The 15695-nt window shown below is 33.3% G+C and overlaps 1 protein-coding gene across 2 annotated transcripts in view; it reads right to left on the bottom strand.

The window, feature by feature from the left end:
• Nucleotides 1–15695, bottom strand: part of LOC136039800 (uncharacterized) — a 48627-nt gene that overhangs the window by 3050 nt on the left and 29882 nt on the right. Inside the window, exons 1-2 of one of the 2 annotated variants that reach the window (XR_010620559.1) lie at nt 7105–7203; nt 3560–4315 (exon numbers count right to left, since the gene is read on the bottom strand). The gene's annotated coding sequence lies outside the window, so the exon portion shown is untranslated. Of the gene's footprint in view, nt 1–3559; nt 4316–7104; nt 7204–15695 lie in introns of those variants that run through there. The other variant, XR_010620558.1, reaches the window with a different exon arrangement.

Here is a 15695-nt window from a genome sequence, read left to right as displayed (position 1 = left end):
CTCTATGAGAAGAAAGGCTAAAAAAGAATACTTTGCCAACCAATTGAGTTTAAATAAGGATAATACTAAAAGAATTTGGAAAGTTATTAATGACCTATTGGGAGGGGGGAAAGAAGCTCCACCTAATTCGCTACTGATTCAAGGTGAATTTGTTAATGAGGAAATAAGTATCACGACTAAATTTGCTGAGTTTTTTTCAAGTATTGGGCAAAACGTACAGGCGCAAGGGTTGGTGAACTTTAATAATGATTTAATGAAAGATGAATTTGTGGATGATAGAGGAATCGGAAATGAAATTGAATTTCAGCCTTGTACTGGAGATGAAATTCTGAAGGTTGTGAAAACAATCAAATCGAATTCAGCAGGGATTGATGGCATTAATCTGAAAACTCTTAAGTCAGTGATGTGTTATTTAATACCATGTCTAGTCCATATCATCAATCTTTCCTTCTAAACCGGTATATTCCCTGATGCGCTTAAAATGGCAAAAGTAATCCCCCTTCACAAAGGTGGCTCTAAGCTAGAAATTGATAATTATAGACCCATATCAATCCTACCCTTGTTTTCGAAAATATTTGAAAAAATTGTGCATAAAAGGCTTTATGATCACCTTATGAAAACGGGGATGTTAAGTGAAAACAAGTTTGGCTTTAGGAAAGGTCACTCGACGTCGGATGCCGTGCATTCCCTTTGTGATACTGTAAATAAATGCTTTGAACGTGGTGAAATCCCTTTGACCGTTTTCATCGATTTTAGAAAAGCATTCGATACAGTGGATTTTAATATACTACTCAAACGTCTACAATCACTTGGAGTTCGTGGTAATTATTTAAAGGGGTTTAATAGTTTTTTAAGTGGTAGATCTATTCAAGTTGTATTAAATGATGTGTTTTCTTCTCCTTTTCAAGTGAGGTGTGGTGTACCTCAGGGGTCTGTTTTGGGACCACTTCTGTACCTTGTGTATGTTGATTCAATGCGTTTCTACTTACCTGAGTGTTGTATTACGACTTTTGCGGATGATACAGCTTTAACTATGTCTAGTCAATCTGTCGATGATTTGTTGTTGAAAGTTAATAGGGTATTAAAGGCATTTTTTGTATTTACAAGTTTGAGCCTTTTGTCAGTAAACGTTAATAAAACTAATTTTATAGGAGAGTTGGTAAGCCTCCATGTGTTGATAAAAAGATATTTTTTAACGGCAGGCTTCTGTCACAACCGCATGAAGTGCGTTATGTGGGGTTCCAGCTTGATTGTAATCTATCTTGGAAGAACCATAGTGATCTTTTTGCAGCTAAAGTTGCTAGAGGTTTGGGAATTTTGCGTCGATTAAAGCATGTTTTACCATTACCAGTTCTTTTATTATTATACCACACCATTGTTGCGCCTTATATTTCTTATGGTTGTGTCCTTTGGTCTAGTAATTTCTATGCCAATTTTAAAAGAGTGCAGATCCTACAAAATAAAACAGTACGTCTTCTTGGTAATTATGTAGAAAATGTGAATGATACCGCGTCATGTTTTAAGAAATTACGAGTGCTTAACATTGGTCAGATTCGTGATTATCAAGCTGCTGTTTTTGCGTATCGATGTTGCAATGATGTATGTCCTCCAGTTTTTACCAGTTTTTTTTTCGAGTAAATCGTTCACTCCATGGGTATGAGACTAGAGAGGCAGATAATTTTATTGTTGAGTACCGAGACACCACACGTGCAGCTCTCGGAATTAGGTATTTAGCTCCGGCTATTTGGAATGATATCCCAGCTGGCATTAGGGAGGCGGAACATATTGTGTTGTTTAAAGTAAATTTAAAAAAACATTTATTGGAAGTGGGGAGATAATTCTCTTTTTTTCTTTTTCTTCTTTTTTTTTAATTATTGTTAGCCTTTATTTATTTATATTCTGGTATTAAGGAGTAATTGAGTGAAAGTGTTTTGTCCTTCTTTAGTTTCCGGTTTTTTTTTAGTTTCTGTTTTTTTGTTTTTTTTTTCTCATTAAATTAGGTTGAGAATCAGAGGATTGCAGCCGTCCAACATCAGGCTCTTTTAGCCTTCCCCAGGGCGGTTGTGTGTATTTATAGTTTTTTTAATTAGTAGTTAATAAAGAGAGTTCTTCTAAAAGTTACGAGCTTGAATGAAAATTCCACTAACATACCAAGTAAACATTAAATATATAGAGATAGTATTTTGGTTGTGTTAGGTATTTATGTAATACGTTCTGTGCGCCCCCTACCATAATTCTTTGTTGTAATTTTCATATTTTTTGTTCTTATTGTATGGTTATTTTATCCGACGCATGATAAAGGACCTCAATGAATAAAGGAACACTTTGGAAAATTTTATTTGTTTCAAATAAAAACCACCACATATGAAGTTTGAATCAAGCTTTATATGCTTTTGACTCTATTGGTTTAAAGATGAGTCTTTTCTTACGCAAATCATTAATTTTTATTTTAGCAATATATTTGATTTACACTTACTTAATGATATCGTTTACAATTATTATAGACTTAACTATTTGATCAGGATGGAAGGAATAATTAGTCAAATCATCACGGGTAAAAATCAACACAAAAGTATGAATTTTGCGATAAGGAATAGATCAAACAGTTCGGAGTAGCGAACAGTAAGCAAGGAGTAACAAGGCTGAATAGTAACCAAAATTTTAAAATTGGAAATTATATACCAATAGATACATCGAAAGATTTGGCTAAATAAATAAAATTTAGCAAGTTTAGCGATACCCATGTACGAGCCACTGGAAATTTGCTGGATTTTCAAGAAATAATACACTTTAAAAGTTAAGGATTTTTTATGAAAATCACAATATCAGACTCAGCGTATCAGAAAACTGTACTGCAGTTATGTTTCAAGCTTCTATTAACTGTTAAATTTTGTATTTGTTGCCAGGACAAAGGACACTGATCAGTGTGCATTTGTTTGTTTTTCTCAAGAGTAATCGTATAGAACCGATGGTGATTGAACACGAGGAGAGGGATCTTTCACACGGTCTTGAAAAGTTCTTCTGCCCTCTTGTGAACAAAAAGATTAGATTACAACTACTCCCCTCCAGCGTTATTATCCCCCAAAATCATCCGATTAAAATTTTGACACTGCTATTTTGTTCAACATAGTTAAAAGATCCAATAGTCATACTTAGGGGTAACATGACCACTCAGTTCCTGGGGAGAGGGGTGGAAGCTCTGACTTTTCCATATTGCTTACGTACAGTATAGTACTTGTTATTGGGAAGTATAAAGATATTTTTCATATTAAAATTAAAAAAAATAAGTACTAAAAAACTCCCACGTAAGAGAGAATTATAGGGGAGAAGCAAACCTCTCCTAAAATGCAGAATAATCTTAAGATTTAATGTTGTTCCCTAATTTCAATAAAAAAAAACTTTTTTTTCAAATTAAGTTTCAACTTAAGTATATTCTACTACATAACCAAATTTTTTAATGGGAGATTAAGTATTCATTTAAACAAATCAGGGAAATAAGTTTTGACACTTATAATTGCTATAAAATTAATTTAAATACATGAATAAATAAATCTTTTACCTTCTGAAGAAATGCCAAAAAGCCACTTTCGGTAGAAACTACTGATTCCTGTCTTGCCAGTGATTCTTCTGAAGGGATGTTTTGATGATTCTTGTTGTCCCATATTTCTGCTATATCCATATCCCTTTTCAGAGTCATTAGTTTGAGATTATGTCTGGTTTTTGTCAGATCCTTTTTCATTTTCTCCATCTCTTCAGACAGATCACGCAAAGCCTTTATACCATAATCGGCACACATCTCATCTAATTTCCGCCGCTCATATTCATATTGAAGTTCAACATTGCGCCTTTCTAAAAGGTGATGGGCCCAACCATATTTGTTATTAATGGTTGTAAGGTCTGCTTTTAATATTTTATTCTGTTCGTCCAGTCTGACTAACTTTTCTTTGAACACTATACTAAGAGCTTTAAACGCTGACAACTCTTGGTTTAAAGTGACGATCTCTGGTGATTTTGAAAATGTTATTTTACTCCCTGATAGGTCCAGTTTCTCCTTTAGGTCTTCAAGCTCTTCTTTAAGGTTTGACCGGTTTAATTTAAGCAGAGCTATTTCCGTTTTCAGCTTCCGTTGCTTTGCTGATGAATTTCTTAAGGTATCTGATAATTTCCTTTTTTCGCTTTTCAGTTTTTTATACCTTCGGGATAATTTTTGAAATCTGAGTTCAGTTTTATCAACTCCTCTTCTTTTAATTCTGTCATTTTTTTCACTTTCCTCTTTTATTATGTTTCGGATTTTTGTCGGTCCATTCTCTGTCTCCTGAAACAAAAGAAGTATTTATACAAGTGATACCCTTAAATAGAAAAATAAAAATTTAAAATAATGTTATTAATGCAACAAGATTGAATTATTTATCCCTTGCCTCTCCTTTAAGCAAAGTTAAAGGCTAATAATATAGCTAGAATAGTTTTTTTTTATACCTGGTGTGAGAGGGTGCACACTCTTCAAATGATCAGTACATCGAAGAATCATATTTATGCTGTTGTTTATTCTGCAACACACTTAGGCATAGTTTTGCCGCACTGTTTTGCTTCTTCTTCTTTTTCGAATGATCAATGTCCCCCGTAAAAGATTATTTCTATTAGTTTTTGTTCTATCAACTTCAATTTCTGTCTAATGTTACATCCTCAGCCAATCTTCGTGCATACATCATCACTTTTCGCGAAAAAATAATTCCAAAACATTTTCCTTAGACATTCTGATGCATAGTTCCACAAAAAAAGTTCTTTTGATTTGCCTGTTTTTATCTAAACAAATATTTTTAGATTTTTGGTTACTCTTAAAATGGGTATAGGCATTACCTCCATCCTGGGAAATTTACTAATTGAGCATTCGCGCTAGATTTCCCTTGGGTAATTCTGTATGTTCATTAGAAGGGAAATTGAAAGTTCTAATCACCCTTTTAAGTCAAGGGCAATACTATAGTGATGTCATGAAGGAGTTGTAAGTATTTAATGCATTAAAATGTATTTATTTAAATCTCAGAGGCACTTCATTTGGAAGGGGTGGTTGCATAAACCTCCCTGCGGGGCAAGAACTGTAAGTTATGTAAGTTGACTGTTGTTAAGATATAGTGAAAAGTGATTAGAGGGAAATAATCCACCCCCAACGCTGATTTTTTCCAAATGCATGCGATCAGAATTTTGATACAGCCCTTTTGTTCAAAAAAGTCCTCAGATTGAGTACCATGCATCCGGGTTTGACAACCCCTCTCCAGCCTGTGGGGCAAGGACTGTAAATTATGCATGTTGCCCGTTGTTAAGACATACGGTTTTTATCGGAAGGATGGTCGGATAAACTATCTAGGAGGCTTTTTCAATTAGAAATTGAAATTTTCGGTACCCTCTTGAAGATCTGGCCTGCTTTTAAACTTGTTGCTTCCGAACGAATTGTTACCAACTTTAGCGTTTTAACATAAGTTTATTATTTTTAGTGATGATTTGAGGAGGTGGTTAACCCCATCATATTCGGAATAATTGAAATTTCTAGTGCCTTTTTAGTCAAAAGTGATTGAAGGGCGTCAAGCCCCCCCCCCACTTCTACCATTTCCCCAAACATTTGCAATCAATATTTAGTAATAGCCATGTTTTCAACGTAATTTATAGGTTCCGTAATTATGTCATTTAGGGTGACAGCCCTACGCTTAAAGCCTTGATAGGTCCCTAAGGGGTTATAGCCCCCCTTATGAACCAAGGACATATAAGGTTGCTATGGAAAGGGTGGTCGCATAAAATTTGGAGGGAACTCAAAGGATTGGAAATCTGAAGTTCTAGTTCCCATTTTAACAGTCGAAAGTAATTGGAAGGGAACCATCCCCCATTACCCATCATTTCTCCTAAGACATTCAATCTAAATTATCGTTTAGACATTTTATTTAGCATAGTTGAAAGATCCATTGATTACATCTTTTAGGATAATACCCCCCAGCCCTCAGGTCAAGGGTTGTTAGTTATGTCCAAGGAGTATAAAATGTTTTTATAAAAAGGGTGATCGTATAAACTTCGGAGGAGGTTCATTTGACTGGAAATCAGAAGTTATAGTGCCCTTTTAAATAGTCAAAATTTGATTGAAAGGCAACCAGACTCCCGTCCCCATCATCACATCCTATCAAACTTTTATTTTTCGTTACAAAAAAACTATGTCAATAAAAAAAACGAACAGAAATTAATTAGAAAAACAGCTTTCCAAAAACAGTTTTTTCCAAGAAAAGTAAAGAGCTCCATTAGAACAAAAAAATGAGCAGAAATAAATTCAAACGAACTTCCAAGCGTAAAACTACGACAAATAACCATCAATAAGTAACTGAAACCAAAAATGAACAGAAATCATTGGCAGCATAATAGTGCTGCTTAGGTAAAGAACTCAACTCAAATGAACTTCCTAGTGCAAAACTACGACAAATAACCATCAATAAGTAACTGAAACAAAAAATGAAGAGAAATCATTGGCAGCCTAATAGTGCTGCCTAAGTGAAGAGCGGTGTGGGCAAAATGTGTTCTTTATTATTTTTTATTTTCGTTAGACCACAGTATTTCTTTTTAGAAGCAGTTGTTGTGGAGGATTCAAAATGGGCAAAATTTAATTTGAAATTTAAAGGTCTAGTACCCTTTTGAAAAGTTATAAGTGATTTTAGCACAATCAGCCCCTCTCCTTCCAGTACCCCAAACACATCGAATCAAAATTTTAAGATAGCCATATTATGCTTTTTTCTTAAAAAAGGCAAATGTTAATTGTTTATCGAATATTTAACCAATTTTGGATCTACAAACCTTAATTTTTTTTTTTTATGATCCAATTATAAAATAGGATATAATGAAAAATATCCTTCACTTGAAATAACACGGCAAAATCTTTTATTAAAAAGGTAATAGTTCAAAAATAGCGACGAAGACCACACTGCCTTTCCATAACAAAACAAATACAACGTAGAAACAATAGGGAAAGTTTTTTCAAGACAATGGAAATTATTTATGCAGATATTTCGGCCCTATGTCCAAGGGCCGTCTTCAGCACAATACAATACTATATATACATATAAAAGAACTTACATCAAATTGTGAGAATTAAAACTGATTAGTTAAAAACACTTATTAAAACATTTTTTTTTTAAATATAGCCCTAGCATCCTTACTTCAGCGAAGTTCAACCAGGACTGGCGAAAAGCATGAAATGAAGAAATATAAACTCATTCAAACTAAAGAGAATAAAATGATTAGATGCAATTTCTTAAAGCTAATCTTGCTTGTTTAGCAGCCTGTCTCAAAGGCCTTTTCGTAGTTGGTTCAGTACTATTATAAATTGGTTTAGTAAAATATTTTGTTAGATCTTTTTTAATTAAATTTGAATATAAAGAATTTAGTGAGTATTCCCCCAAGTCCCTGTTCAAAGAAATATTTTTATTTATTTTGAGATTAATTTCAATTGATTTTCGAACCACTTGTTTTATTCCCAGATCATTACTAATGAGTGAAGAGTTTTCAAAAAGTATCATGTGGGACGGATTATTAAATATATGCCAACCTAGAGCAGAATCAAAGGAGTTGTTGGAACCATTTGAAATTAAGGCCTTGTCTATGTCATTTTTATGCTGTTGTAACCATTTGTCTAGATTCTGATGGGTCCTGCCGACATAGTATTTTCCGCAATTACAGGGTATTTGATAGACCCCTCTTTGGCGAGTAACTGGGGTCTTATCTTTACCCGAATTTAAGAAATTGATGATTTTAAAATTATTAGTAAAAACTACGTACAGATTATTTTTTGTGCAAATATTTTTTAATTGTGTTGTAATCTTTGGGATATACGGAAGATAGACAATATTTGAGGGCTTATCAATAGCCTCACATTGTGAAGTATCTTCTTCGATTTTACAAGAATGTCTTTTTATTCTACGGCTAATTATTTTATTTACAAAAGGAATGGGGTATCCATTACCAAAAAGAATATCTCTGATAAAATTTATTTCTGCATTTATATATGAGTGGGAGCAAATATTTAGGGCACGATCAATGAGGGAAAATACTATCTAATCTCCGAAAAGATCCTTCTATTATAATAACTAAAGCAGACAAAAGCAATTCACTTGTTGTCATGAATACAACAGACTATGACAACAAAATTCTTTCGCATTTAAATGACACAATTACATATCAAACAATAACTCATGATCCTATTGATCAGTTCACTAATAATATTATAAATGAATTAAAGCAGCTAAAACAAAATGGTAAAATCACCCCACAACTATACAATAAATTTTTTCCCCGTGGTAGTTTCTGTCCTAAACTCTACGGTTTACCAAAAATACATAAACAGGGTATTCTCTTAAGACCTATTGTAGCTTGTACTAAAGCTCCCGCTGCCAATATTGGAAAATGGCTTTGTGCAGCTTTGTTCATCTTTTGTGCATCTAATCATTTTATTCTCTTTAGTTTGAATGAGTTTATATTTCTTCATTTCATTCTTTTCGCCAGTCCTGGTTGAACTTCGCTGAAGTAAGGATGCTAGGGCTATATTTTTTTTTTTTTTAAATGTTTTAATAAGTGTTTTTAACTAATCAGTTTTAATTCTCACAATTTGATGTAAGTTCTTTTATATATATTTATAGTATTGTATTGTGCTGAAGACGGCCCTTGGACATAGGGCCGAAATATATACATAAATAATTTCCATTGTCTTGAAAAAACTTTCCCTATTGTTTCTACGTTGTATTTGTTTTGGTAATAGTTCAGTTTTTTATTTATAATTTAAAACAAAGGCATAAGCCATTTATTAGTGCAAGCATACAAAAAATTAAGATAACGTTTAAAAACTAGCAATCATGTTTATTTAAACCCACTGAAATCAGTCTGCGTAAAGGGTAATTAAAAATTTATACAAACATTTACGAAATAAAATAAATTTTCTTTTCTAAGCTGGTTCAAGCAGCGAGGACAAATTTAGTTTGATAACATAGGCTAATCATCCGTTTGGAATTCAATTGTAAATTTGTAAGGATCTCTCGTCTTTTTCAAGCACAGTTCATTTGTAATCTAAACTATTGTGTCTGAGCCTGAGCACCATACAAGAGCAAGTGCTTCCGTAAGTTATGCAAGTAACTGTAAGTTGCTTGTAAGTAGACTGCAAGTTATGCAAGTTGCCTGTTGTTAAGACATAGCTCCCTAAGGGATGATAGCCCCCCTTATGACTCAGTGGCATATAAGGTTGCTATGGAAAGGGTGTTCACATAAAATTTGGAGGGAACACAAAGGATTGGAAATTCGAAGTTCTAGTGCCCTTTTTAACAGTTAAAAGTAATTGGAGAGGAACCATCCCCCATTGCCCATCATTTCTTCAAAGACCTTCAATCAAAATTATCGGATAGCCATTTTATTTAGCGTAGTTGAAAGATCCATCGATTACATCTTTTGGGATAATACTCCTCAGCCCTCAGGGCAATGGTTGCTAGTTATGTCCCAGGAGCATAAAAGGTTTTTATGATAAGGGTGACCATGTAAACTTCGGAGGAGGCTCATTGGACTAGAAATCTGAAGTTACAGTGCCCTTTTTAATAGTCGAAGTTTGATTAGAAGGTAACCAGCCTCCCACGCCCATCATCACATCCTATCAAACTTTTATTTTTCATTTAAAAAAACTATGTCAATAAAAAAACCGAGCAGAAATTAATTCGATGAACAGTTTTCCAAAAAAAAAATTATTCCAAGAAAAGTAAAAAGCTCCAATACAACAAAAAATGAGCAGAATTAAACTCAAATTAACTTCCAAGCGACAAATAACCATCAATAAGTAACTGAAACTAAAAATGTAGAGAAATCATTGGCAGCATAATAATGCTGCCTAAGTGAAGAGCGGTGCGGGCATAATGTGTTCCTTACTATTATTTTTTGTTTTCGTTAGACCACAATATTTATTTTTAGAAGCAGTTGTCGTGGAGGATTCAAAAGGGGCAAAATTCAATTTGAAATTTAAACGTCTAGTGCCCTTTCGAAAAGTTATAAGTGATTTTAGCACAATCAGACCCCTCCCTCCAGTACCCCAAACACATCTAATCAAAATTTTAAGATAGCCATATTATCTGTTTTTCTTAAAAAATGCAAATGTCAATTGTTTATCAAATCCTTAACCAATTTTGGATCTACAAACCTTAAAAAAAATTAATTTTATATAATTCAATTATAAAATAGGATATAATGAAAAATATCCTTCACTTTATATAACAGGACAAAATCTTTTATCAAAAAGATAATAGTTCAGTTTGTTATTTATTATTTAAGGATCTCTTGTCTTTTCCAAGCACAGTTCATTTGTAATATTAATTATTGTGGCTGAGCACCATACAAGAGCAAGTTCTTCCTTCAGTTGAATATACTTGTGGCAAGAGTCAACAAACGCATGATCAGAGGCGTAAGTTAGCAGACAAGAGTGAGAGGCTCTTACATTTTTAGAACTTCCTTTTTTTATATTTCAGTAGAAAAAAAGAATACGGTACAATTTACATTTATAAATTATGTCGTTTTAAAATTGATAAAACCTCTCTTTACCTCCCCTTGCAGAATCATGAATTGCAGCAAGAGGTGTCATATACAAAAATGAAAACGCGTAAACCCATCTTACCCAGTGAAGGAGCAACAACAGTCAGCATTATTGAGGACCGAGGGGTAAATTAGCTTTGAGAGACGAATATGTTTATATAATATAAAGGCGACAAGAGAAGTTTTCTGTCATTAACTTAGAGTTTAAAATCGAAAACTTACCAATAGGTCCCATTTCATGCTCTCCATTTCAACAATAGAATTAACTTTTATTACTATGATATACCTGCACTACAAGTTACGACTGCTGAATTATGACAATTGTTACTTCTTTATATCGCATACTAGCTGTTGGGGTGGCGCTTCGCCACTAATGATTGCCCTTGAGCTTTGTTGATGGTGATTGCTAATCGAACATTCCCTGTGTCCCCGTCGTCATTTATATATCCCCCCTGTGTCCCGGTCGTCATTGATATTCCCTGTGTCCCGGTCGTCATTTGTGTCCTGGTGTCCCAGTTTGTATATACATTCGTTTTTGAATTGGTATATGATGAAATACATTTTTGTGTTTTTCCCCTTTTTTTCTTTTTAGTTTTTTTTTGGTTTTACCTTTTTTTTAGTTTTTTTTTCTTTTTAGTTTTTTTTGTAGTTTTCACATAGCCAAGGTTCGAACCTACAACCTCTCGGACCTAGAACCTGGAACATAACGCGTTACCAACTTAGCTACTTCGGGCTTGAATACATTCGTTTTTGAATTGGTATATGATGAAAGTCTTCAATGGCTCTGGGGGTGCAGCCAGTTGAGGAAGTTTACGATCTTCTTACAATTAAAAATTTGTCTTTGAACGATTTTCTTAAATACTTTTAATGACGTCATCGTCATAACAAACATGACGACAACTAACTTCATGACGACATGATGACATGACGTCACTCGACAGACATAACACACAGACAACTTATTTTTATATATATATATAGATAAATAATTATGCATTCAAGACTGGTCTAATTATTAAGTACATAATGCATGTTTATATCTTAATTAATCCAATATCTGAAGAATAATTATGTAAATAAAAGATGACAAACTGGTATGACCTGAATAAGTAAGATGGTTATTTTGAAAATATTGCTATGAAAAATTTTTGGATTTGTTATTTTGTTTAGCGTAAAAGTATACGCTTTTAACGTGAAATATTTAGGGTTTTCTGCCGTAGGAAATTTGGCACCGGTCACCAGTGACTGGCTCCTGCTAAAAAAGAAAAAAAAATGAAGGAAAGACAAAGACTCTTAGATTTATGCAAAAGCTGAGGAAGAGAGGAAAAAAAACATAGTGTGATATTAAATTGAGAACTTGATTAGAACTAATTATGTATTTACTTGAAGCCCCATTTTTCTAACTATTTTTTATTTAGGGGGGGGAGGGTATTTGAAAACTTTGAGCCCATGGAGTCAAAATTTTTCATAAAGGGTTTTTTAGACGTCAAATAAGATTTTTACTTTAAACGAATGAAATTATCCGGGGTGTTTCCATTTGTCTTTCTTTTTTATGCAGGTATTTTAGAATTATGCGTCGGATAAAATAGCAATAAAATTACACCAATCCACAAAATTAGAGGGGGAGACGATTTTGATAATTTAGTGAATGCACAAAAGTGGCAATTTTCTAATTTTAGGGGACAAAAGTGGGTAATTTTTTTTTACTATTTTTATAGTGAAAACAAAAAATCTAAACCTTGGGAGGCATTGGTACCCCCTGAATTCACTGATTAAAAATGTTGCGTAAAGGATAGTCGTAAATCATATATTTTTTTTCAAATAAAATGCATCATAAATATCTAAATCTTTTCTTTTTTATAAAATATAGGTAATTTAGAATTATGTGTAGGGTAAATGACCGCTAAATACCCCATAATATGAACAGTATAAAAGGAACCGTCTTTTTCGAGAACTACATAAAAGACTTTTAAATCTACCCCTCCAATAAGTACTCAATAGTTTTGGAAATGGTTCAATAGTCAAGAAAAACCATTTTCAAAGGTCCATAGTTCTATCTAAAATGTATATCCATAGTTCCTAATTCAAAGTGAGTTAATATAGGATGATTTTCCAGCTGGTGTCCAGAACTATAAATGATATTTCCTCCATTTCTAATTATATCTGTTTGTATTATTATATTTGAATTTCTATGTATATTTTAATGCCAAAACATCCTAACTCTCATTTAGCCTTCAGGTAAACACATTATTAGCCCTAGGGAAGGGGAGAGAGAATAAAGTTAGAAGTTGATATTTAGTCCCTCTTGGATTCTTAGAATATTTTTGGTCTCTGTTGTTAATATAAAAGTAAACAGCAACATTAAATATAAAAATAAGAAGAATTGTATCACCATTGGGGGGCTGAGGTTGAGCTTGCCCTTTCTCATCCTCAATCTCCCCTTCATAACCGTAAGATTTGGGAGGATGCTTATTCGATCGAAAATGGAGAGTTCTAGTCCATTTTTGTAAATCGAAACTAATTGGATATCAACCAGCTTCTGTCCTATAACTTGTCTCCATATCTGGTTCGGTTGATACTCCTTATGGCGTCTGATCAACATTTTGATATACCTTTTTAAAACAATTTTCTCGAAATGATTCTTTCTCGCAACTGTACTTTTTAAAACAATAAAAACTTTAGCGCAAAGAGCGGGTTGTCGAGGAGGAAAAGCCCCTTTCATATGCGGAGTAATTTTTGTTCGTTTTAAGTTTTAATGTCGCTCCTTACTTTCATTTCAAAAAACTTGTTTTTTTATTTAATTGTTATCAAGACGAAAATCACTACAAACAAGAGTTTGGGTTTCGCCTCCTTCTCTCTCACTGTAAAAGTCTAAAACCTACTGCGTCATTGGCGCTTTACTGAATTAAATAAAAAAACAAGTTTTTTTTTAAATGAAAGTAAGGAGCGACATTAAAACTTAAAACGAACAGAAATTACTCCGTATATGAAAGGGGCTTTTCCTTCTCAACGCCCCACTCTTTACGCTAAAGTTTGACTCTTTCTCATAACTTTACTTCTTAAAACAGTAAAAAACTTTAGCGTAAAGAGCGGGGCGCTGAGGATGAAAAGCCCCTTTCATATACGGAGTAATTTCTGTTCGTTTTAAGTTTTAATGTCGCTCCTTACTGTCATTTAAAAAAACTTGTTTTTTTATTTAATTTCTGGACGTTTTCTAATTAATGACTGTTTTGATCTTGGCTCTCCGCACATAAACAATTAAAACGAAATTTGCATATTGATTTTTTTTTTGGCTAAATGGCGTTCTCATAGTTTTAATCGGAAGATTTTGAGAAAGAACGAGAGAGGGAGGAAGCCTAGATGCCCTCCAATTTTTTATTACTTAAAAAGACAACTAGAATTTTTAAATTTTTTACGAACATTTTCATTTGTAAAAAATATACGTAATTTACGAATTAACTTACGTAACGAACTTCTATATTCGTATGTTTTTATTGCATATATGAGGGAGTTACGAGGATGTAAAACCTCATATACGCAATAATATCTCCTTGTTTTAAGTTTTAATTCTGCTCCTCACTTTCAGTAGAAAAAACTGTTCATATTTATTTTTTAATTATTTTTTTTAATAAATGCTAGAAAATCCTGTGCCCCCTTCATTGAAATTCTCTTCCCCCTTGAGAAGTTTTTCCATGGAAATATCCTCCCACGTAACCCCCCCCACACCTCAACTCTCCCTCCCAAACCAAAAAAATCCCCCCGAAAACGTCGGTACACTTCCCATTAAGCGTTACTATATGTAATACACAGGTCAAAGTTCGTAACTTGCAACCCCTCCCACGGGGACTGCGGGGGTATAAGTCGTCCCCAAATACATAGTTATTAGGTTTTTCGACTACGGTGAATAAAATGGCTATCTCAGAATTTTGATCCGGAGACTTTGGGTGAAAATGAACGTTGGAGGGGGCCAAAGTGCCCTCCTGTTTTTTGGTCGCTTAAAAAGGGCACTAGAACTTTTAATTGGCAAAAAATATGAAATTCCACATTTTAATAGATAGGAGCATGAATCTTTTAAAATAAGGTTCTCTGATACGCTAAATCAGATGTTGTGATTTTCGTTAAGATTGTATGACTTTTATGGGGTGTTTTTCCTACTTTCTAAAATGAGGCAAATTTTCTAAGGCTCGTAGCTTTTGATAGGTAAAATTAATCTTGATGAAAATTATATATTTAAAATCAGCATTAAAATGCAATTTTGTTTATGTAACTATTGGTATCAAAATTCCATTTTTCATATTTTCGATTACTATTGAGCCCGGTCGCTCCTTGCTACAGTTCGTTACCACAAACTGTTTGAAACGTATGTGTTTTGAATAGCTTTGGAAAGTACAAATAAACTCAAACTGAATGGTTTATTTGATACAATGTTATTGTTTATTGAAAAATCATCAGTTTGAGATATTTTTTTCAGTGTAACTTTTATTTCATTTTCAATGCTGTAACAACTGGAAAAGAAGATATGTGTAAAGTAATTTTTTTTCAGTGAAGCACCAATGGCACAGAATTTCTAAAGCACAGGCTTTAGAATTTTGCAGTTCTGAGTTATTGAAAGCGGCTGTATCCAACTCTTGTTTGTAGTGAAGCTACATTTGTCTTGAACAGACTCAGAAAGAACTAAACGGCCTTTGACAGTCTTGGAAAAAACTGAATATTTGACATAACATGATGAAAATAGCTTCAAAATTTAATTTTACTGTAATTTTTATGTTTATTTTCAATGTTGCAATAAGTAGAAAAGAAAATATTTGTAATATAATTCGTTTTCAGTAAAGCCCCAGTGAGGCAGTAGGTTTTATACTTTTACAATGAGAGAAGGTGGCAAGAGAAGGTGTGCCTAATACAGTCGATGTCGAACAATAGAATAAGAATTTATGTCCACTTATTTCTCTTTCTATTGGAGATGGTGGTATATGAGAAGCGCTTGAAATTGATTTTAATTATAAGTTTTGTTTTGGAGGTGGGGAATATAAAACTAAAAAAGTTGTTCGTGTAATTTGAAGTGAATTTACTTGCAGGGGGAGAGGAATCGAATACCGATACGTAATACA

This window comes from Artemia franciscana, chromosome 20 (genome assembly GCF_032884065.1).
Source record: "Artemia franciscana chromosome 20, ASM3288406v1, whole genome shotgun sequence".
In the NCBI taxonomy this organism is placed as follows: Eukaryota; Metazoa; Arthropoda; class Branchiopoda; order Anostraca; family Artemiidae; genus Artemia; species Artemia franciscana.
Note: the sequence above shows the minus strand (reverse complement) of the source record. Positions and strands in the feature narration are given on the sequence as shown.